Source organism: Ascaphus truei, chromosome 1, assembly GCF_040206685.1.
Source record: "Ascaphus truei isolate aAscTru1 chromosome 1, aAscTru1.hap1, whole genome shotgun sequence".
Classification (NCBI taxonomy): Eukaryota; Metazoa; Chordata; class Amphibia; order Anura; family Ascaphidae; genus Ascaphus; species Ascaphus truei.
Genome location: NC_134483.1, coordinates 517,377,404 through 517,399,779, shown reverse-complemented (window position 1 = coordinate 517,399,779; position 22,376 = coordinate 517,377,404).

Genomic DNA, 22,376 nt, shown 5'->3' with positions numbered 1-22,376 from the left:
GCCCCCAACCCCGCTTTAAAATAAAATATATAAATAAAATACATTTAATAAATTCCTAGTCAGAACAACATTCGTTTTTGACAAATGTATTTATTGTATTACATTATACTACAATTAGTCCTTGTTGTGTGTGTGTGTGTGTGTGTGTGTGTGTGTGTGTGTGTGTGTGTGTGTGTGTGTGTGTGTGTGTGTAAATGTCAGATCTAGAATTAAAAGCCAGGTGTGAATGACTAGTTTCCTGAACCCCTTAACCAGTGTCTGGACGTCCCCGCTTCACAATATCTAAAGCAGCAATCCCACCTGGGATCTTACCTGATCCTCAGTCCCTCAATGTCCAGGTACCCTCATTCCCGGGGGAGCGGAGGTGTTCCGTATCTGACTTCTGGGTTAGGGGGGGTTCCGATGTCTTCCGTGTGAAGCTTGAGTCAGATCTGGAAGAAAGCAGTATAGGGCAGTTAAGATTTTGGTGTAGTATAGGGCAGTTAAGATATATAGTGTAAATAAGAGATCCAGATCCAGAGTGTGAGTGACAGAGAGAGAGAGAGTGTGGGGAAGAGAGAGAGAGTGAGAGAGAGAGAGAGTGTGAGAGAGAGTGTGAGAGAGAGAGAGAGTGTGAGAAAGAGAGAGAGAGTGTGAGAGAGAGAGTGTGTGAGAGAGAGAGTGTGAGAGAGAGAGTGTGAGAGAGAGAGAGAATGTGAGAGAGAGATTGTGAGAGAGAGAGATTGTGAGAGAGAGAGAGAAAGAGAGAGAGAGTGTGAGAGAGTGAGTGTGAGAGAGAGAGTGTGGACGAGAGAGAGAGAGAGAGAGAGAGAGAGAGTGGGAGAGAGAGAGTGTGGAGAGAGAGAGAGTGTGGGAGAGAGAGAGTATGGGAGAGAGAGTGTGGGAGAGTGTGGGAGAGAGGGAGTGTGGGAGAGAGAGTGTGGGAGAGAGAGAGTGTGGGAGAGAGAGACAGTGTGGAGAGAGAGAGAGAGTGTGGGAGAGAGAGAGAGAGTGTGTGGGAGAGAGAGAGAGAGAGAGTGTGGGAGAGAGAGAGTGTGGGAGAGAGAGAGTGTGGGAGAGAGAGAGAGTGTGGGAGAGAGAGAGAGTGTGGGGGGAGAGAGAGAGCGTGGGGGGAGAGAGTGTGGGGGGAGAGAGAGTGTGGGGGGAGAGAGAGAGAGTGAGAGTGTGGGGGGAGAGAGAGAGTTTGGGGGGAGAGAGAGTGAGTTTGGGGGGAGAGAGAGAGTGTGGGGGAAGAGAGAGAGAGTGTGGGGGGAGAGAGAGAGAGTGGGGGGGAGAGAGTGTGGGGGGAGAGAGAGCGTGGGGGGAGAGAGAGTGTGGGGGAGAGAGAGTGTGGGGGGAGAGAGTGTGGGGAGAGAGAAAGAGTGTGGGGGGAGAGAGAGTGTGGGGGGAGAGAGAGAGAGTGTGGGGGGAGAGAGAGAGGGTGGGGGGAGAGAGAGATAGAGTGGGGAGAGAGAGAGAGGGTGGGGGATAGAGAGAGAGTGTGGGGGGAGAGAGAGAGAGTTTGGGGGAGAGAGAGAGAGTTTGGGGGGAGAGAGAGAGTGTGGGGGAAGAGAGAGAGAGTTTGGGGGGAGAGAGAGTGTGGGGGGAGAGAGAGAGAGAGTGCGGTGGGAGAGAGAGAGAGAGAGTGTAGGGGGAGAGAGAGTGGGTAGAGAGAGAGAGAGAGTGTGGGTGGAGAGAGAGTGTGGGGGGAGACAGAGGGGGGAGACACAGAGGGGGGAAACGGTGGGTGACACACACAGAGGGTGTGTGATACACAGAGAGAGAGGCTTGGTGACTGGCTGGGTGGGTGAGTGACTGGCTGGGTGAGTGACTGGCTGGGTGAGTGACTGAGTGACTGGCTGGGTGAGTGACTGGCTGGGTGAGTGACTGGCTGGGTGAGTGACTGGCTGGGTGGGTGAGTGACTGGCTGGGTGAGTAAGTGACTGGCTGGGTGGGTGGGTGACTGGCTGGGTGGGTGAGTGACTGGCTGGGTGGGTGAGTGACTTGCTGGGTGGGTGAGTGACTGGCTGGGTGAGTGACTGACTGGCTGGGTGAGTGACTGAGTGACTGGGTGGGTGGGTGACTGAGTGACTGGCTGGGTGAGTGACTGGCTGGGTGAGTGACTGAGTGACTGGCAGGGTGAGTGACTGAGTGACTGGCTGGGTGGGTGACTGACTGAGTGACTGGCTGGGTGGGTGAGTGACTGAGTGACTGGCTGGGTGGGTGAGTGACTGAGTGACTGGCTGGGTGGGTGACTGGCTGAGTGACTGGCTGGGTGGGTGACTGGCTGAGTGACTGGCTGGGTGGGTGAGTGACTGGTTGGGTGAGTGACTGGCTGGGTGGCTGAGTGACTGGCTGGGTGGGTGAGTGACTGGCTGGGTGTGTGACTGGCTGGGTGAGTGACTGGCTGGGTGAGTGACTGGCTGGGTGGGGCAGGAGTGACTGGGTGGGTGGGTGAGTGACTGGCTGGCTGGGTGGGGCAGGGGTGACTGACACTGACTGGGGCAGGGGTGACTGACACTGACTGGGGCAGGGGTGACTGACACTGACTGGGGCAGGGGTGACTGACACTGACTGGGGGGTGACTGACACAGACTGGGGGTGGGGAATGACTGACACTGACTGGGGTGGGGGGTGACTGACACTGACTGGGGTTGGGGGTGACTGACACTGACTGGGGGTGGGGGGTGACTGACTGGGGGGGTGACTGATTGGGGGGGGGTGACTGATTGGGGTGGGTACCTCTGGTGTCACACACATACTCCCATACACATTCTCCCATACACATACACACACACTCTCCACACATACAGAAGGGGGGGGGAGGAAAGGCCGCGACCAGCACCACCACCCACCCGCGCCCATCTCCCACTCGTGGGGGGGGGGGGGCAGGCCGACATCCCCCCCCATACCTCACGCGGGCATAGTGGAAGCTTTGGGGAGGTGGTTGGCACGTTGCGAGGTGTCCCCCAGCGGGCGCCCCAGAGCACAGTCAGCCCCGCCGTGGCCACCACTGCCCTGCTCCCCTCGACAGCATGAAGCTAGTGGTCGAGCGGGCAGACGGGCAGACGGGCAGACGGGCATCCCCCCCCCCCACACCTCATGCTGCGCCGTCATGAAGATAGCTGGGCTTAGTGTAATCTTTGGGGAGGTGACAGGGTGGGGGGGAGGTTACAGGGTGGGGGGGGGCACACTCTCCCATGCACACATAACCATGCACACACAAACCCATGCATACAAACACACACCCATGCACACACACACACACACACATGCATACACACACACACCCATGCATACACACAGACATACACACACACACACACACACAACATGGGGAAGAAGAGGAAAGGCCGCACGACCACCACCACCACTGTCCCGCTCGCCCCCCCCCCCGTGACCATCTCCAACCCTGCGCGGGGATCGGCGGGAAGTCGGGGTAAGCAGGGACAGAGACAGAACACTACCATCTCCTGCCCCACGCGGGGATCGGCGGGAAGTCGGGGTAAGCGGGGACAGGGACAGAAGGGGGGACACCCCACTACCATCTCCTGCCCCGCGCGGGAAGCGGGGAGTAAGGGGGCTTGCAGGAGGCAGGGAAGGAGGAGAGGGGCCACAGCATGCAGAGATTGGAGAGTACTTACTCTCCAATAGATCTCCGGCCAGAAAGAATGGCCGCTCGTTGGGGGCGGGCTCCTATAGAGCCTGGCCGCGCACCCACAAAGCCTGGGAGCGCGCGCCAATCAGCAATCAGGTAGGTGGAGTTTTTTTTTGTTTTTTTTCAGCGCGAGCAGGGAAATTTTCAGCGCGAGCAGGGAAATTTAAAAAAACAAGCACGTGTTCTGCTTGGGCCAATATTTACTCGCCCGGGGTTAAATCCACACGCCCCGGGAGTGTAAATGTATAGGATTGTCAAACACTGTATATATATATATATATATATAGTCACAACCAGCCATACATGTTTGACTCACATTCACTCACAGCACGTTTCATGAGTTAGCTAGGTGAAATTGTAATGCACATTGACATAATACTTGAATCGTTTGGCTCTGACTACACTGCAATATGTTTCACAGGAAAAAAAGGCAGATTTTGCGTGATTCGCAAGCTCATGTGAAAGTTTTGCACATCTCTATTTATGGTTACAGCTATCTGTGAATTACCTGTAATATATATATATATATATATATATATATATTTAGTTCAGACTTTTTTTTTGCCTTTGAGTGGGAATATCTCATTTACAGACCAATTATAATGCAATTCAATTTGTTTTAGTGTAAGGGGGTCACCCGAACCCCTGATCTTCCTTTGCCCCCTGCCTTACCCTGTGGCAGTGGGGGAAGAGGACGGCGACTTCTCCCGGCGGGCACCGCCATCTTGGTTGTGGTGCGAGGTTCGCGCAATGCGCAGAGGTTGGCCAGGGTAGCGGTGGCCATTGCCAGTGTGCAGGAGCTCTGGGTGGTTGTGCAGGCGCAGTTAAGCGTAGCGGCGGCCATTACAGCTTCGCACATGCGCAGTAAAGATCGCGCATGCGGCCCTCATAGGAAAGAGCTGTGCCAAGGACTACAATTCCCAGCAGCCTCTGGGGACTGCACTTTCACCCTGGTCACAGGCAGCCAGACAGCCAATAGAGCTGGCAGATTCTCATGCTGCAGAGTTGCAACAATGTTGTGTGCAGACAGGGTTTTTGTCAGTTGGATCCAGGAAGAGATTGGGGAAGGTAGTGTACACAGAGCAGGGCTCTGCTGTACTAGGCCAGAGAAACCCCAGGCCCAGGTAGGCCCCACTCCCCACTAGGTTAGTGGGTAAGTTCATAGGGAAGGCCCCTTAGGTAGGGACCCTGCCCTAATCTGAATCTGAGTCCTGTCAGTGGCACAGCTGCAGTGCTGTGAGCTCTGACAAGAAAAGACAGTGTGGCTTGCAGTGCAGCCCCAGCAATTACTTCATTAGGCCAGTAACCCCCTAGGCCCCAGATAGGTCCTGAACTCCCCAGTTTGTGGTGCTACAGGGACAGGCCCTAGGCTACGGACCCTGTCACAGTAGTACTAGTGTTAGATAGGGACACAGCGGACGCTGCGCTTCCCGAGAAGAGACTTGGGCTCAAGTCTGTGTTAAAGACTGTGTTAAAGAGGCCATCTCCAGGGTGGGATCGCCCCTGGTGGACCCTCGTGCGAGGAAACACCGGATCAGACGGGATCACCAAGCGGCAGATCCTTTTCGAAGTTGCTTGCAGGCCCGAGTGCAGGAGCGCTCGGCAGGTACCTTCCTAAGTGCACCAACGTATCCTATACATAGTATCATTACACATAGTGGCAGCGCTGACCACGGGACAAAAGGGTTAGGCTGTGGACACGGTGTGGGCTGGTACACGGGGGTGGGTAGGTACACTCCTAGTGGAGTGAAGGACACTCGGGACTGAGTTATATTGTGGAGTTACCCTCTAGGGGAAGTATTAGTATTATAAGTGTGTGATTATTCTGCGTTACAGTAAAGTGGTTATATACATTCCTGTGTATGTGGTTATTGTATATGCGGGTCCTGTGTAGGCAACCTTCTACATCCCTAGAAGCCTACACAGGTGGAGGCGCTGAAACCGAGAACGTTCCAGAGGATTCACCCCAGGCTCTCACTGGCGGAGGCTCAGACCTCCTGTGAGCCTGACAGGTATACTGCACCACACCAGGTAACATTAGGTTTCCCGCACACACACACTATATGCCATTGGGTGGGGGGGGGAATACCCATTACATTAGAATATTTGTATTTGCCACCCAAACCCTTAACTACTGGTGTGTGTGTGTGTATCTTTTTAATTGTTTGATACAATTTTTCTGTAAATGTGTTTGTCTACATAGTCAATCCCCAACTTTACCGAACATTGCATCTCGTAATAAGGGGAAAAACATTAAAGAGAACAGAATAAACTGATAAGGCCCACAATGCTGTGAAAGAGTTAACGCTTGGCAGATCTTCTGTACTTGGCTACCATGCAGAGAATGGAAATGACACCTCACAGAGGGCTTGGGAAGGTAGAATTTGGCTTATTAAATCTGCGGGAGCCCTCTGAACCCCATGGTTACACGCTAGGATTGCTGGGTGCCCCCGATAACTCACAGCTGCTGATAAAGTCCACTGGTAATGGCTTTTTGCTAATGAGAAAAGTGCTGCTGATTATGACAAATAGCCTTGGACCAACAGGCTAAGCTGCTACACAGGCTTCCAATTGTCAGACTGGGTGATTTTTGCATTTCATTATTTGCTCTGTGACGCACTGCCCCCTTTCCATCCTTAACATACTTTCTGTGCTGGTTGTCACTATTTTAATAACACTTCTTTATCTCCATTTTTCCCACAAAAGCTGTCAGCTAAAAGACTCATACTGAAAAAAATACTTCTAGAAACAGAATTGCTATTGTTTTTGAATTATGAAGGTGTAATTAACAAGGCTAAAATAAACTCCTGCCTACATTTGTATAACATTATTGCCACAATACAACATACGCACTGAAAAGTCAGGACGGATATTTTTTTATTGTATGTGTGTGTGTGTGTGTGTGTGTGTGTGTGTGTGTGTGTGTGTGTGTGTGTGTGTGTGTGTGTGTGTGTGTGTGTGTGTGTGTGTGTGTGTGTGTGTGTATATGTATATATATATACACTGAGAAATGAATTATATTATGTTACTGAATATAAAGTAGAAACTTAAATCCGTATAAGTACAAATTTGTATTAGGCGACCTTCACATATTTGTGTTAATATTGAGTGTTCTTACATACTAGACATGTGGTATACATATGGTAAATATATAGCTGACTAATATTCATAGTAATAATATTTTTTCATATAATTTTGCTTTATGTAACACGTGCCAAGAACATGTACTCAGCGGCTGTGCATACAAGTTAGCAGGCACAATGAGTCATTCATGCAAAGACTTACAAGCTAAGTTTCCATGCTTGCGACAAACGGAAAACAAAGTGACTTGCCCATAATCACAAAGAGTTTACACTGAAGCCAGGTCCTCAAAGGTAGTGTTACTACTGCTAAGCTACTTCTTCATAAGGAAAAAGCTTACTATCTAATGTGTTGGTGCCAAGTGAGACACAAATGGATAATATACAAATGTAAAGGCATTAAGTCACTAGTAAGCAACGCCATAACAAAATGTGGGCATTTTTGTATTCTTCCTGAGAATGAGCCTTATTTACTATACCATGTTAACAATTTAGTAAGTTACCAGGTAAACGGCTAATATGTGTAAGTCATATTATCTAACCATGCTTGGTCAGAATAGGAACAGGTCCCCAGACCATCACGATGTAACGGTACATCAATCAATATCTATCAATGGGCCAGAGTTTATGAGGACTTGCATTTTGTCATGATTAATGTGATGCTTTTTAACCCCTGTAGTGCCAGAGGCTCCAGCAGCACATTGTAATGTGAGGAAACATATTTGCATCATATTTAAATGATTTGTATTCTACATTAAAAATATGTTAAAAGCACAGACCCGATACAAACTACATCACAGCATCACTGCATTGTTGAAGACACTCCTAGACCTCATAGATAAAAATATCCCCAAACCATGGATTTGTATGCCAATGGCCAATTTTTTATTTCAGCATACTGCACAAATATGGCAACTTCTTAGGTCTGCATCTTCTAATATGTTACACAGTTATGTTAAAATTAAACATTCTATGAACAACTTTTGGAGTAGAAGTGTTTCGGAAGTACAGTCATTGCTGCTGACTTATTGTCAGTGATAGTAATTTAGATTAAAAAAAAAGAATTGTTGGGTCTGATCTCTTCCACAACCAGGTGGTAAAGTTTACAATGACAATAACTGTAACACCATTTCACCACACAAAGCCTGTGGCATTACTTGGTGCCACCTGCTGCCACGTGATCAATGCTGCAATTTATGTACAGTTTGGTCCTTTTTATCATATTTTTGACCAACAAGCTCAATAAGACCAAATATTTATTTTTTTCCCTTCTTTGATGCATAAAACCCAGTTCTGAATTCTGATATGAAGTAAACAAATGCCTATGATGAATATCTATTGATTATTAATAATACCATACCTACTTTTATTCAATTACATTGTAGAATGTGTTGAAAGGCACTTGTGCCCACATACATATTGTAATCAATTGGCCACTTAGTTGGTAATCAAATGGGTCAAAGAAGGAAAGGTTAGCATTTATTATAAGCTGAGAGAGGTAATACTCTCATAAACCATTTTCCATGTGCAGCCATCAGTTTATCTAATAAGTCTCAAAATGTAATCCATTATTACTAATTACTTTGCTGGCATTCACATTAGAAGGACCACACCTCCTTCAAGCCCAGTATACGGGCCAGATCTTCATTGCTTCCTCCCCCCCAGATGCTACCCTCCTTCTCCTTTCAAGAAGAAATGCAGGACTTTTGGACATTAGAGGAGAAGGGCCTTGGGTCTCCCTATCATCCCAAAGCAGAAGCTAAACAATATTAGCCATTCATTTTTGATAGATGAAGCATGGAAATTAGTTCCAGAGTTTAACTGATAACTGAAACCACGCAGCTACATTCCATTATGGCAGCCTTAATTGATGAGCTCATTAAGCCCATTATTAGAGAAATTGATTTCAAATAGGCACTTAAAACTGGCTGGCAAAAGAAAAAAAAGGTGAAGAGATATCATGGAATGAGAAGAAAGTAACTAAAATACATAATGAAGCAAGTAATTTTATAGGTTTGTTTAATGAAAGCATCAAGAGCATATTAGTTGCTATGTGGATTTTAAACACTCGTTTTATGTACTAATAAAGGTTTTGTGGATCACGCTCATTAATGGGACTGTGAATGCTTCCAATCTTTAATTCAACTCTGCAACTAATTAATTAATTAACCCTAGCTGAAGCAATCAATTAGTTAGTCAGGCAGAATCGACACTTCAAAGGTCTGCACGAAATGGTTGAGCAGCTGAGCTGCTGGATGATTTTTTTTTTATTTTTTATTAGTTTTCTTTTCTTTTCACCTCTCTATAAATAAGTAAAATTGATATTATGAGACGCAAGGAATACAAATGCAGACATCTCTATTGTGCTGCAGTACAATTACAGCATAATCAGGCAGCAGGCTTACCGAGGCATTGAAAATCATCTTAGAAACTTGCCACAAACCATTTGCAGTCATTTCCTATAGGTTAACTTTGAGAGTAGGTACCCGCTTCATCCTTTACATTGCCCCTATCCATAATTACTCTTTGGGGCCATCTTTCTAAGCAGTGCTACGCCATAACACACCTTCCATCACAGTGTTGTAAATATGGCCCAGTATGGTGTCATCCATCATTGTGTGTGAATACTGCCATTTTCCCAATATGTTGCATACTTATGCTAAACATCACTAAAATGTTTGTGAAAATCAGGATCACAGTTGCTCTAAGTAAGAGATTAAAATGTTTGGGGTATTTTTTTTTGCATATCTTCGCACCGTTTTTCTCACTAGGCGTGAACGTGTGATGAATCCTGAACACCACCAGCGATCAGCCACCTCCACATTTATAAGTTCTGATTTAGTGAGATCTGAAAGGTTATCTAAAAAATGTATAATAAAATTAGCAACTGAGCTCACTAATCAATGTTAAAAAAAAAAAAAAAGCTCCTAAGTTTCTAAATCTAAACTTTAATATATATTTAAAGAATATGTGATTTAGTTCACTGAGCACACGCTCTCTCTCTCTCTCGCCTCATAATCTACATATAGCATAAACTGCGTCAAATAAAAGTCTAAAAGTTTGGTTCATTGTTAAATTTCAGTTATACGCAAAGTGCTACATATTTAAACTCCCAAATGGTACTCAATGGGTTAATATTAATGTAAATTGCTTGATGCTTGTTCATCTTCATTTACCAATGTTTTTATATTACGGCTGTGGTGTGTCTTTGCAATAGGGACCTGATAATCAATACTGTATGCATGCATGTGTTGGAAACGTTAGTATGACCATGATATTAAACTTACAGTATGGTACTGTATGCCTCAGAGGTCAGCTATACATAGGTTGACTAAGCCTTTGCTGGAAACTTTGGCTACTAACAGGTTAATAACTCTATATTTTGTTTCAAAAATATCATTACCTATTCCCAGTTGTGTGCAGCAAGTTCGCCTACTGTACGTCTATATGTAGGGCCAATTATATAAGGAACCAAAATAGGATGTGCTAGCCGGGGTTAGATCATAAATATCAATAGTATTTAGACACTTCGCCACAATTTTTTTTTACCTCAAGCAAGCTATTTTATTTTAGTGCATTAATCATTTTACCCATTTGGAAGAAATGGGACCAAAATATTATCAACATATTGCTATGGAAAAAAGGTATTCCATTCCTTTATACAATATTTAGCAAAGCTATACTGTAGGTTTAGTGAATTAGAAATTAGGAAAAACCCGGTACAGATATTGCTCGATTTTTTTGTGATATTGGCCTTCAAGTTTTACTCAGACTTTTCAAGCTACTCATTTTATGGGGAAACATAATTCCAAATATACTCTCTTTAATATATTTCTATATATTTTGAATACTTTCAGAGGATTTAATAAAAACCTACTTTTCACGTCATAGAGGAAAATACACAGGCAAACTCTTTGGCTGTCCAAGCAATTAATGCTCCATACACAGACTTCTGTCAGTTTAACCTTGCTCAATTATTACAGTTCAGCAAAAACAAAAAAAAGACAATACAGCTAAGATACTATAGCTGGCTTCTAATACATTGGAGCTATGTATCAAGTGTTGACAATGGCTGTTTTGCCAACAACATGGAATTTCATTCTTAAAAAATTATATAACATACTGTAGGTGAAAGTAGAGTTTCTAAACTTCCTAATATTTCCCTTAAGTAAGATCCACGACGGAAAAATGCACGACTAATCTAAAAGAAGGAACATAGTGACCAAAGTCCAGCTGAACCCCTTATAATGTGGTGCTTGGGGTCCAAAGAATCACAACGCGTTATAAGCGGATCGCATTAGAAATAATGTACAACTGTATGCATTGTACAATAAAGTATTTAAGATACCAATTATCGTGTTGTAAAGTATTCATAAATACGAAAATTGGGAGCCACGCTTGCATCGCGCTTTAAGCAGATTCGCGTTGTAACGGATCGCGTTATAACGAGGTTGAGCTGTAATGTATTTATTGAGTAGTAAAAAAACATGAAGAGAAGTACTACTGTAAAGCTGACACTCAATAATATTTCTCTTACCCATCACCATGGAATGAGTATCCCGAGAAGTGAGTGCGTGAGATAAGAAGTCCAAGGAACAAACTAAAGATAACTTTTTGGGAGGGCTGAAAAATAACTGAATAAGTCTATTTCTTTCATTATTTTGCATGTCATGAATTGGGAATGGCTGCAACGGACTGATTAGAAATAATCAGAGTATAAAAAAAAATACCAGCATGAAAAGCATCACAATAGACTTGCAAAAGGTCCATGATAGGATCTCAGAATAAAGTGGTTCTCAGAACACAATGAAACGGCTTGGCCAAATGGGCTTAATGCCTACTTACAACATTTGATTTCCATAATGTACACACATTAGCTTGAAGGCATATGGAAGAGCTGGTATTTAGAGATGAAGATTAAACACCTAATTTATAAACATTTGGCAAATATACGTTATAGTTGACAGGGAATTCTGTGCTAAATTAAGTGATCAAATTTGTATACTGCCTCGAACAATGCTCAGATGGGAGTGTCATTAAATTATCATGAAGAAAAAAGGCGCAATCTGCAGCTTTTTACAGAGAAGAATTACAGTTATTTCAAAATAGTGCAGTTAGCAAATTTGTGCAAACAAATATTTTTCTGGCTCGCACTGTGCAATCGCTGCTAATTGGATTTTTCTAAAAGCAAGAGCTTTTTTCAAAATGAACATTTTAAATGGCACTTGTTTAATTAAAACCCTTTGAAATATTGCAATGATTTCTTTGTTTTAAAGGTGTGGTCCAACTACAATATGCAGTATAAATAGGAGTGCTAAAGGAGTGAAGCACTCAGCAATGTAACACCTTCTCTAGCATTTTTCAGGTTTCTTTTTTTAATTTTATGCATTAGAAGCGAAGGTTAATTAATTAAAATATGCCATGCACACTGCTTGTATCAGGAGTAGGTGTCAGTTTGACCTTATGTAACACATTCCCCCCCCCCCCCTGGAGATTTTGCTTCATGGAGTGTGGTGGTGCATACCTGCTGGCTCCCAGTAGATCTGAGTCTCCCGCATTGCTGTAGGGGATGTCTGAACAGGCTTCTGGGGTAATAACTGATTCATACTCACGGTGACAGCGCCTCCATCTCTTGCAGGCCCCAGGGATGTGGGGGACAATCCCTGCAGGAGAACTTCTTTACCCTTCCCCTGTTAGATTGTAGTCTCAGGCCGGAAGGTATAGTAAAACAGGAACACACTTTATTGGCACACTGCAGATCTTACAGTATTCACAGCAGCAGGCAGTTCTTAGGGCCTTCACCCTCAGGATGTACCCTGGACATTCACTCCAAGCCAAGGTCACTTTAAGCAGTCTTAGCTCTTCCCTTACTCCCTGGTGAAAAAAGACGAATAGTCTCCCACTACACTCCCCTAAGGGAGGGAGTACAAACTAGCAGAGCCCTGCACAGTTCTTCGGGTAGATCAGCCTCTCTCAAGGGTAGAGGCAAAACTAAATCACTTTGGTAGTGCAGCCCCTTAAGGCAGGAAAACAGGAACCAGGTCTGAGTCCCTGATTAGACACAAGGCCTAGTTGCATTGCCTCCCCTGTGACTCACTGAAGCTGCTAGGGGTGGAGAAAACCCAGGATTATTCCTGGCGGACCTGTGTTTAGCAGGGCTTACTGCCAGGAGAAGGGCAGACTGGTAGCCAGAAACCAGCCCTGGCTACACTTAGAAGGAACCACAGGAAGAAACAGCTTGTAGCAGCCTCTTTAAAGGTTCATAACGGATGGCTAGCACTCATGAATACACGTGCATTCACTGCTGTATACTGTGCATACTGACGTAGCAGACGTCAGGGCCCCTATTACCACGTGGTAAGGCAGTACTAACATTCATACGCATTGGATTTAGAATCCTAGGGCAACCTATCCTCTGAAACTCGGGGGCTACATCGATACTCAATACAACATCTACTGTATGTTAAATGCTGAGTTAAGCCTCCTGAAGTTAGTTCCTTCACAGGTACCGATGCAGAGTAGTAATATGAGCTTTGATTCCGGGCAATAGGTTTGCTCAAACCACCTGCTATTACTGTAGCATTAATGCCTATTTATATGCTCATATGCTCTCAAAGGTTTCTGACATACTTGCTGCTAAGCAGTTTGCATTAAGCTAGAATGAGGAATTTATAATCCCCTCTGTACATTCAGCAACTTATGAATTGGTGCTGTTAAGGACTTAGTCACGCTTATCATATGTGTGTCTTTGGCACTGTATTTATATATCTACAGTGGGCCATTAAGGCTATGGGGCCTATTCTAGTAGCTTCGATAACTTTGCTGCTAGCTCGCAAGGTTTGGCATGTTCCCGCCAAACAGTTTATTATTTATGTTATCACGGTATTCAGAAAAAATCTGAAACCCTCTGAAACCGTGAGGCAGGAAAATGCCAAAACCGCTCGACGTAGCAGTAAAGTGATCTCAGCTTTTTTCTAAGTTCTCCCCCTGTGAGCTTCTCGCAATCTGAGCTGCACAGGGAGAGATGCCCCTCCCTGCACAGCTCCCACAGGCGATCGTAGTGTTTTAATTTATATTTGAATACTAGTGTGCGGGAGCAGGGGTTCTCCGGAGCTGAACCGCATTGATTTCAGGTCCGTGAACCCCCTGCTTCCCGAGTTATAGGCCCTGGTATGGGGTGCAGGTATCTCCTATGGGTTTAAATGTCCCGGTCACGTGACGTGGGAGTCTTAAACATTGAATGGGGATACCGGCACCTCAAAACAGGGGCCTGTAACTCTGGAAGCAGGGGGTCCCCGGACCTGAAATCAATGTGGTTCAGCTCAGGAGAACCCCTGCCCCCGCACACTAATATTCAAATTGAAATAAAAACAGCTTAATTACCTTAGCTGCTAGACGCTAAGTCAATGAAGGGGTTAAGCCAAAGTATCATTTTTATTGGGGGCAGAGGGGGTGGATGAAGGGGGTAGTTTCCCCAGGGTGGGTGGTTATGCCTGCCGGGAAGGTTGCTTGAGGAGTTAACCCCTTCACTACCAAAGCGGTGGGAACCGCTATGGTAATGAAGGGGTTAACTACTCCTGCTATCCACCCGAGAGGCCTAAACACCCACTCATGGGCAACTACCACCTTCACCCAATCCCTCTACCCCAAAGAAACATTAAAAAACACAACAAACCCAATACCCACCTCCTCTACCCCTCCCCCCCTAACACATATAGTACAGTAATGGGCAAAATTACTATTTTCCAGATATGGATCATAGTGCATTTGCCCATTTAAAATAAAATATTATCCAGGTAGCATAAAGTAAATAAAACTTATACTTGAAGGCCGTCCTCATCACCGTCTTCCACGTCCATGTCCTCCGTGGGCAGGAACAGTACAAAAATAAAAATACAAACTAATGGTCCCTAACCCTTTAATCACCTTAGCGATTAGTAACCGCTATAGTAATTAAGGTGTCAACCCCCTCCCCTGCAACCAGCCGTACCTCCCTACCTAAGGCAACTACCCCCACCTTTTACCCATTTATTGTCACAGTGTTTCATCATGCCCATATAATATAGGCATGATAAGCCATTGTGGCAGTTAATAGGCAGCTTAAAAAATTAAATCACCAAAAATAAACCAGAATCAAACAAATCAATCAATAAAAATAAACCACAATAAAAAAATCAATCATCGAATAAAAACCAATAATTAAACAAATCAATCACCAAAAAAAAAGAATTAAACATAGCAATCAACTAAAAAAAAGATTTAAACTAAGCAAACACACAAAATAAAATAAATCAAGAATTTAACAAAGCAATCAACAAAAATAAACCAGAATAAAAAAAAACAATCACACAAAATAAACAAGAATAACAATAACAATCAACAAAAATACATAGCAATGAAATCAAAGCAAGCATTTGCCTAAAAATGCATTGCCTGTCACTGTATTTGTCTATAGCCATAAAGGGGCATAAATAAATACATTGGCAGTCAATGGACAATTCAAAATTTCCTGTCTGCAACTGTAAGAAAACTGTTTGGTGAGATAAAAATTCAGGCTGTAAGGGTCGGCCATCAATAGCTTCTAACCCTACTGAGAAGTTCCTATGTACCAGGGAAATATTATTTCTTTCAGCGAATCCCATGTCAATTAAATTCCCATCTGACCCGGAGTCCAGAAAGGCCCGTGTAGTGGTTTTGAAGGTTTCACCGGTTAATATGATAGGTATTAAGACGCTGGTTGGCATTTTAAGAGGAGAATAAAGTAATGTTCCCAGTGTGATTCTCCTAGTTCTCACTGGGTTTTTGCGTTTCCCGTTTTATTGGGGCAAACAAGTACCTGGTGTCCAGTGTTACCGCAATACAGGCAGAGTCCGCAATTGCGTCTGCGTTGTTTTTCGCTGACCAATAGCTTGTTGCCTCCAAGCTGCATGGCTTCTTCAGGTTCCGAATGTAGAAGGGTAATGGGACCTGTGTAATGATTATGAAGACCGCAAATCTTTTTTTTTTTTTAGTTTATTCGGTCTTTCTTTCCTGTAATCTCTGATCCATCCAAATGCAAAAGGCAATGAGCTACTCTAATTCAGTGGGACGTTCCTGCGTGGCAAGTTCGTTGTTAAGATTTTTGGTCAGCCCTTGCCAGAATACTGCTACCAACATCAATCTATCTGGCTTCAGCAGCTATCGTCCGAAATTCGACTGCGTATCGGGCCACTGAACGACTACCTTGAGATATGTGTAAAAGTGAGGAAGCAACAGTTACCTTGTGTCCGGGCGTGTCGAATATTCTGCGGAACTCCTTGGTGAATCATGCTATGTCGCTAGCGAGGTCCGGTCTTTGTTCCCAGATGGGTGAAGCCCATGCCAAAGCGTCATCAATCAACAAAGATACAATGCATGTCACCTTAGATCGCTATGATACAAAACAGGATGGAGTCATTTCAAATTGTGTAAAGCATTGGTTAAGGAACCCGCGACAGCCAAGAGGATCACGCCATAGCGATTATGTGCAGGAAGTCACGGTTCTGACGCTGCGATTATAGGAATAGGTTCTGGAGCCACCGCTGCTGAGGAAAAATAATTAGATGAGGTATGCTGTGCATGATCTGTGATGGATTGAACCGTCCCTTGGAGTAGCTCCATATGTTTGTTATTTTGGTCCAGATATTTTTCTAATTTCTCAAACATGCTAGCGTGCATGTTCAAAACTTGACCCACCTTCATGGGGTCCATGTTTGTGGGACTGAGCATACTGTAACGGATGCTCACCACAGACAGGATAGAACCATGAGGCTGAGGTAAGGATTCAGAATACACCAACCTGCAGCCGCAAGACTGCGTCCAGTGTGCAGATCCATAATCGTATGGCCAGGTCATGGTAGGAAAAATAGGAGAGTGTTGATATTCGTGGTCTAGGATTGGAGATGTAGAATAGTTGATGTGCATAGCCGAGGTCGAGGTGTAGAGAAGGTGGGGGTCCAGGTTCAAGCTGAGGTCATGGATAAGAGAAGGCAGGGGTCCAGGTACAAGCTGAGGTCGGATACTAGGAGACAAGACAAGGTTAGCAAAATTGCACAAGGCAAAGCAGGACACGGCAAGATGGGTGCTTGTGGGTAGCACTTCGTCGCAGGTTAGGACTAGTATGCTCAGTCGATTTGGAGCAGGGATTGGTGAGCAAATAAAGGACTGTAAGCCAATCAGGGGAAAGGCACAAGGCTGTCTGTAATGATTGTCTTTTGATAGCTGTCAGGCTGTCTCTCTTATGCCCCTCTCACTGTTGCCTGCTCTGTCCCTGTGTGTGCCTCTCAGACTGTCACTACCTCTATCTGTCTCTATGTCAGACTGACAGTGGGTCTCCAGATTGTATCCGTTTCTCTTTTTATCCAAGCCCATATCTCCTTTCATGTGTTACCAATCAGATCAGTCTTATTCCTTATCACATCATGTGATAGGTGGAGCAGATACATTCTGTATTGTCCACAGTACACATATATTTGTAGCAGGGGCAACATATTTTATATATAAATATTTATTAACAGCGGGAGTGCTCTTCATGTTATGGAGAAAAAAGAGTGGTGACACCGGGCGCTTCTACAACGAATGGGAATTTAAATGGCAAAGTGCAACCAATAAAAACTAAATGATATTACCAAAATATATATATCAATATACAATAGGAAATATAAAGTACAAATACCTATGTAAGGGAGTGAAGAGGTTAATTCCCTTTCCAAGCTGCACTGGTGTCAGGTTTCATGCAGCGGGTGTGTGAAACACCTGTTTGAACAGTTATAAAAAGCAGGAAGTAGCTGCTGTTAGTATCCCTGTTTGGAGTCTGTTAGGAGGATCATAGATAGAGCTCCCGCCCCCAGAGATCTAGGCTGGTTGACCAGAGGATTTTGAATGGCCGCCGTGAGGAACCCACAGTCTCACCCAGCAGAGAAGCCTTTAGCGGAGAAGGGCAAAAAGACTTACTGGGAGCAGCAGGACTTCACTGCCTGCATCGTAAGTGCCTGGAGATATCAGAGACACTGGATCAGAACGCACAGTTAAAACGTTCTATATTGTTCCCTAAATATTGTTTCATGTGTTTTTGGACTGGGAACTGACCTACCCAGATAGAAAGGGCCGGAGTAATGTTTATTTAGTTTCCTAACATAGAGTAGGTGTTTAGTTTATGATTTTGTGATTTTGCCTTAAAGGGACAGTAGCCCCAATGTTTTGGTTGCTGTTTTATGGCAAATAAAACCACTCCAATATTGTGGTTTACCCAAAAGTGCATGTGTGGACCCATATCTGACCTCGCCTACAGGCTGCTCTGTCACATATGGTGTTTGAGGTAGGATTCAGCATCTCCAGAGGTCGACAGAAGAAACGCATGCAGAGGGCACCAGAATAAAGAGCCATAAATCCAGGCAGAAAGACGAGGATTACTGAGCTGGATAAAGCAACAAAACGAGGCTACACAACAGACAGGGACCCACAAGCGGTGCTGATTCTGGAAGCAAGACGGATACAGACAGTGACCCACGAGAGGTACTGATTCTGGGAGTGAAGTCTGCACCATCAAGTGTGTGGGGGGGGAATAAAAAAATTGCGCTGAAGCAGTGAATACAGACAGTGACCCATGAGCGGTACTGATGCTAGAAGTAAAGTCTGCCACACCGCATATGACTGCCAGCTGTGATTGGAGTATTTGTAGGAAAAGTGTGAGAGTTGATGCGAATCTGCGCTGATGAAGGAAATCAAATACAGACGGTGACCCACAAGCAGTACTGATTCTGGAAGTAAAGGCTGCCACACCGCATAGGACTACCAGAGGTGATTGAAGTAAATGTAGGAAAAGTGAAAGAATTTATGCGAATCTGCACTGAAGCAGAAAAACAAATACAGACGGTGACATACGCGAGGTACTGATTCTGGAAGAAAAAGGTGAATGAAAAGTTTTAATTAATTTTTCCTGAAGTCCAGGCTGCACAGCGACAGCGAGAAGCAATGGCAAAATGCCTATAGGATGTATGGAGTGTGAGGACCTAGGGCACTCGGAAGAAGAGGCGTGTCCTTACGTCCTGGAGCATGAAGCATCCTGGAGCATGAAGAGTACCGGCAGTATGAGGAAGATTGTCTCCAGCGACTGCAACAGTGAGCAACGCATGGTGAGTGAGGAGAAAATGCAGAAGTTCCAAGCAAGGATCGTGAACCCAGTAATGCTCATGCCTCAGAGCCTACCAAAACATAGAAAAAAAAGAGGAAAAGAAAAGTTTGTAACTTACAGCGGAAGGTACAGAAACAGTTAATGATGGAAGATCTTGAAATACTGAGAAATTAGATTACAGTACTGCAGGGAGACAAAGGGTCTGGAAAAAAAATTCGGCCCACAGTTAAAATGTTGGAGTCTAAAAAGGTGAAGCTGGAGAAAAAGGTTACAAACCTAAAACAGACACTTGGGTCACAGGAGTCCATGGAAAGATGACGGTAAAGGCAAAATAGAGTGAGGCTCTGCCAACCAGTAAAGTACAGGTGTCTCCACTACAGGAAAAGGTATTGGCCTTGTCCAAGCATCTGTATCCCATAGAGACTAATGCCCATGAAGACAAGGGTACAGTAAGAGCTGGGGACACCACTCAACTGCAAAACAGAATTGCAAAATTTGAACCGCCTGAGCAAGCACTAGCTAAACCATCAGATGCCCGGCAGGCAACAAACAAAGGTATGAGTGACATGGAAGAGGAGATGGCGAAATACCATTCTGCAGGCTTAGAAAGCACGGTAATTGCCCCAAAGTGAAAACCCAAAGCGACAGGTTGTAGTAAAAAGGTGCTTGGGAAAAAACGTCTCACCAAGGAGAACCAAGCCCATGGATCCAGCCGGAAGGTGGACCCAGAAAAGATTGGAGGGAAGGTTGAAAAACTCTTCAATTGGAAGACGAGGAAGAAGAAAAAGAGTCGAAAAGACTCCCCCGTGAGGCCAAGCTGTTTCCCGAGAAGGGGGGGGGGGGCGTTTAAATGGCTGAGTGTGCACTCTGAGGGGGGAGGTATGTAAGGGAGGGAAGAGGTTAACTCCCTTTCCAAGCTGCACTGGTGTCAGGTTTCATGCAGGGGGTGTGTGAAACTCCTGTTTAAACAGTTTTAAAAAGCAGGACGTAGCTGCTGTTAGTGTCCCTGTTTGAAGTCTTTTAGGAGGACCACAGACAGAGCTCCCGCCCGCAGGGATCCAGACTGGTTTGCCTGGAAACCGTGAGAAACCCACAGCCTCACCCAGCAGAGAAGCCTGTAGTGGAGAAGGGCAAAAAGACTTACTGGGGGCAGCAGGACATCACTGACTGCATCTTCAGTGCCTGGAGACACCGGACCAGAACGTACAGTTAAGACTTTCTATATTGTTCCCAAAATATATTTTCATGTGTTTTTGGAATGGGAACTGGCCTACCCAGCCAGTCAGATAGAAAGGGCCGGAGTAATGTTTATTTAGTCTCCTAACATGGAGTAGGTGTTTAGTTTATGATTTTGTGTTTTTGCCTTAAAGGGCAGTAGCCCCAATGTTTTGGTTGCTGTTTTGTGGCAAATAAAACCACTCCAATATTATGGTTTACCCAAAAATGCATGTGTGGACTCGTATCTGACCTCTCCTACAGGATGCTCTGTTACAACCTCAAACTCAATAATGTATCAAACCTTCACCCAAAAGGGAAAAAAATATATAATATAAGTGAGGTGAAAATAAAGACAACGTACTTCAAGTTATGCGCAATGTATGCCTTGATGACCACCATAAATGCTAAGGGAGTTAATCCTTCACTCCCTAACACTTAACTAATTACCCAAATCCCAGCATGATAAGGAAACTAGTAAGACATTGCAATGATAGCTATTAGCTCAAAGGATGAAACCGTATTCTGCAGACAGGGATATAGGGGACATCGGACCCTGCTGTAGGGGCTATTCTCCATATAGGCGATAGGTGTTAGGAGAAATCATTTAAATCACTAGTGCCAATCAACTTTCATGGAATTTCCCTCAATGACCTAGTGTCATCAAAGTATATTAAGGCAAATGTGCAGCATTTTCAGCAAACATTATTGTTATTTTTATGGTGCAAGTTATCAACGTTGCTTGATGTACCGGGTGATTTCCTCCCTTTAAGATGACATCGCAGTTTTTACCAACCAAGCTCCCCCTTTGGCCCAGGGAGGGTGGTAGGGTTTATCCCTTGTTTACCTTGGCAGTTACTAGAGCATTGCATGACAATGTATTACAAGCCACTTAGTGTAAGCCAAAGGGGGGTAGGTAGTATAGTTTTTTTATACAGTATATGCATCAATGGGGTTAATGTAATTTCTACCATAGACTTCTGTAATAATTGATATTACCGAACCCTATGATAGAAATATTAGGCATGCAACAGTTAATTACCGCACCGCAACTAGTGTTAAAATATCGCACCCGGTACAATATAAACGCAATCTTGATGACTTAGGTCATAAAATTGTAATAGGACCCAGACTTTATTTTTTTTTACCAGGTGCGAAATTAACTCTGTTTTAACGGAGATTGGTGACCTTAGGCCAATGTTTTGTTAACACACTACTTGGAATCTTTCTTGGACAAGAGAATGTTTCAGGGTTTCTTTTTTAATTAAGCATTTTACTACAACACCAACCATAAAAGGACAAGTCAATGCTTTTTTCTTTAATATCACCTCAAAAAAGATTTGCCTACTACTTGGGTCAGTTTAATCCATTGGAAGTCAATTTCTCACTCATACATTACTTAGTTTTTATTTGTTCGAATTGATTCCACCACACATTGATTTCCTGTTGTGTGTATTGTAGACTAAACTAGGATTATGCTTTTAGCAGAAGTGGATATCCCTTCTGCATAAAGCTTGCTTTCGCACTATAGGGCTCTTATCTTTAAAAAGTAGAGTCCAATTTTATTGAAACTGCTAAAATCCCACTTAATTGAATTTCGTTCCTAAGAAGAACAAGCCAGAAGATGGGTTTTCAATTTAGCAGCAGATTTTCAGAGTTCAAATTTTCAAAGCCATGAAGGCTTTTTAAAAGGAACTTACAAATCTTGTATTTCTAATGTGGTGAATTATTGTGGAAACTCATGTTAAGAAGCAGTAGAATATCAATACTTTAATGCGCATTTTTTGATCGTTCAGCTTTTCATTGCTTTTTTAACACATTCCTATAGAAAAAAAAGATAATGTTTAAATTATTTTTACAGTGCTACCGTAGCAAGCAAAGTATTTTTGAATAAAATTAAGAAAATATGTTGAGGCTCAGAAACTGACAAACAACTACAGTATTGCCAACTTTAGAGAGGTTCAAAACAGCAATACAGAAACATAATATTTAGTACAAAGTACATTCCTTACGGTTTTCATTTCTTTTTCTTTGTTATTGCTTATGGAAATCCAGTTATCGTTTTCTAATTACATTATATTTTCTCAGAAAAATATAGATGTTGCAGGTATTATTCCACCAATTAAGGAGTTAGGTGCTGAACTAATAATAATGTGTGCCAACAGCTTTATAGAAAATGGTGTCATCTATGTTCCCCTAAAATATTAACGGGTGCCATGATGGCTGCTACTTCTGTAAATTGAGACATCTAGTGTACAGTACCTGTTTTTTTACCAGGCTCCACAAACTGTAT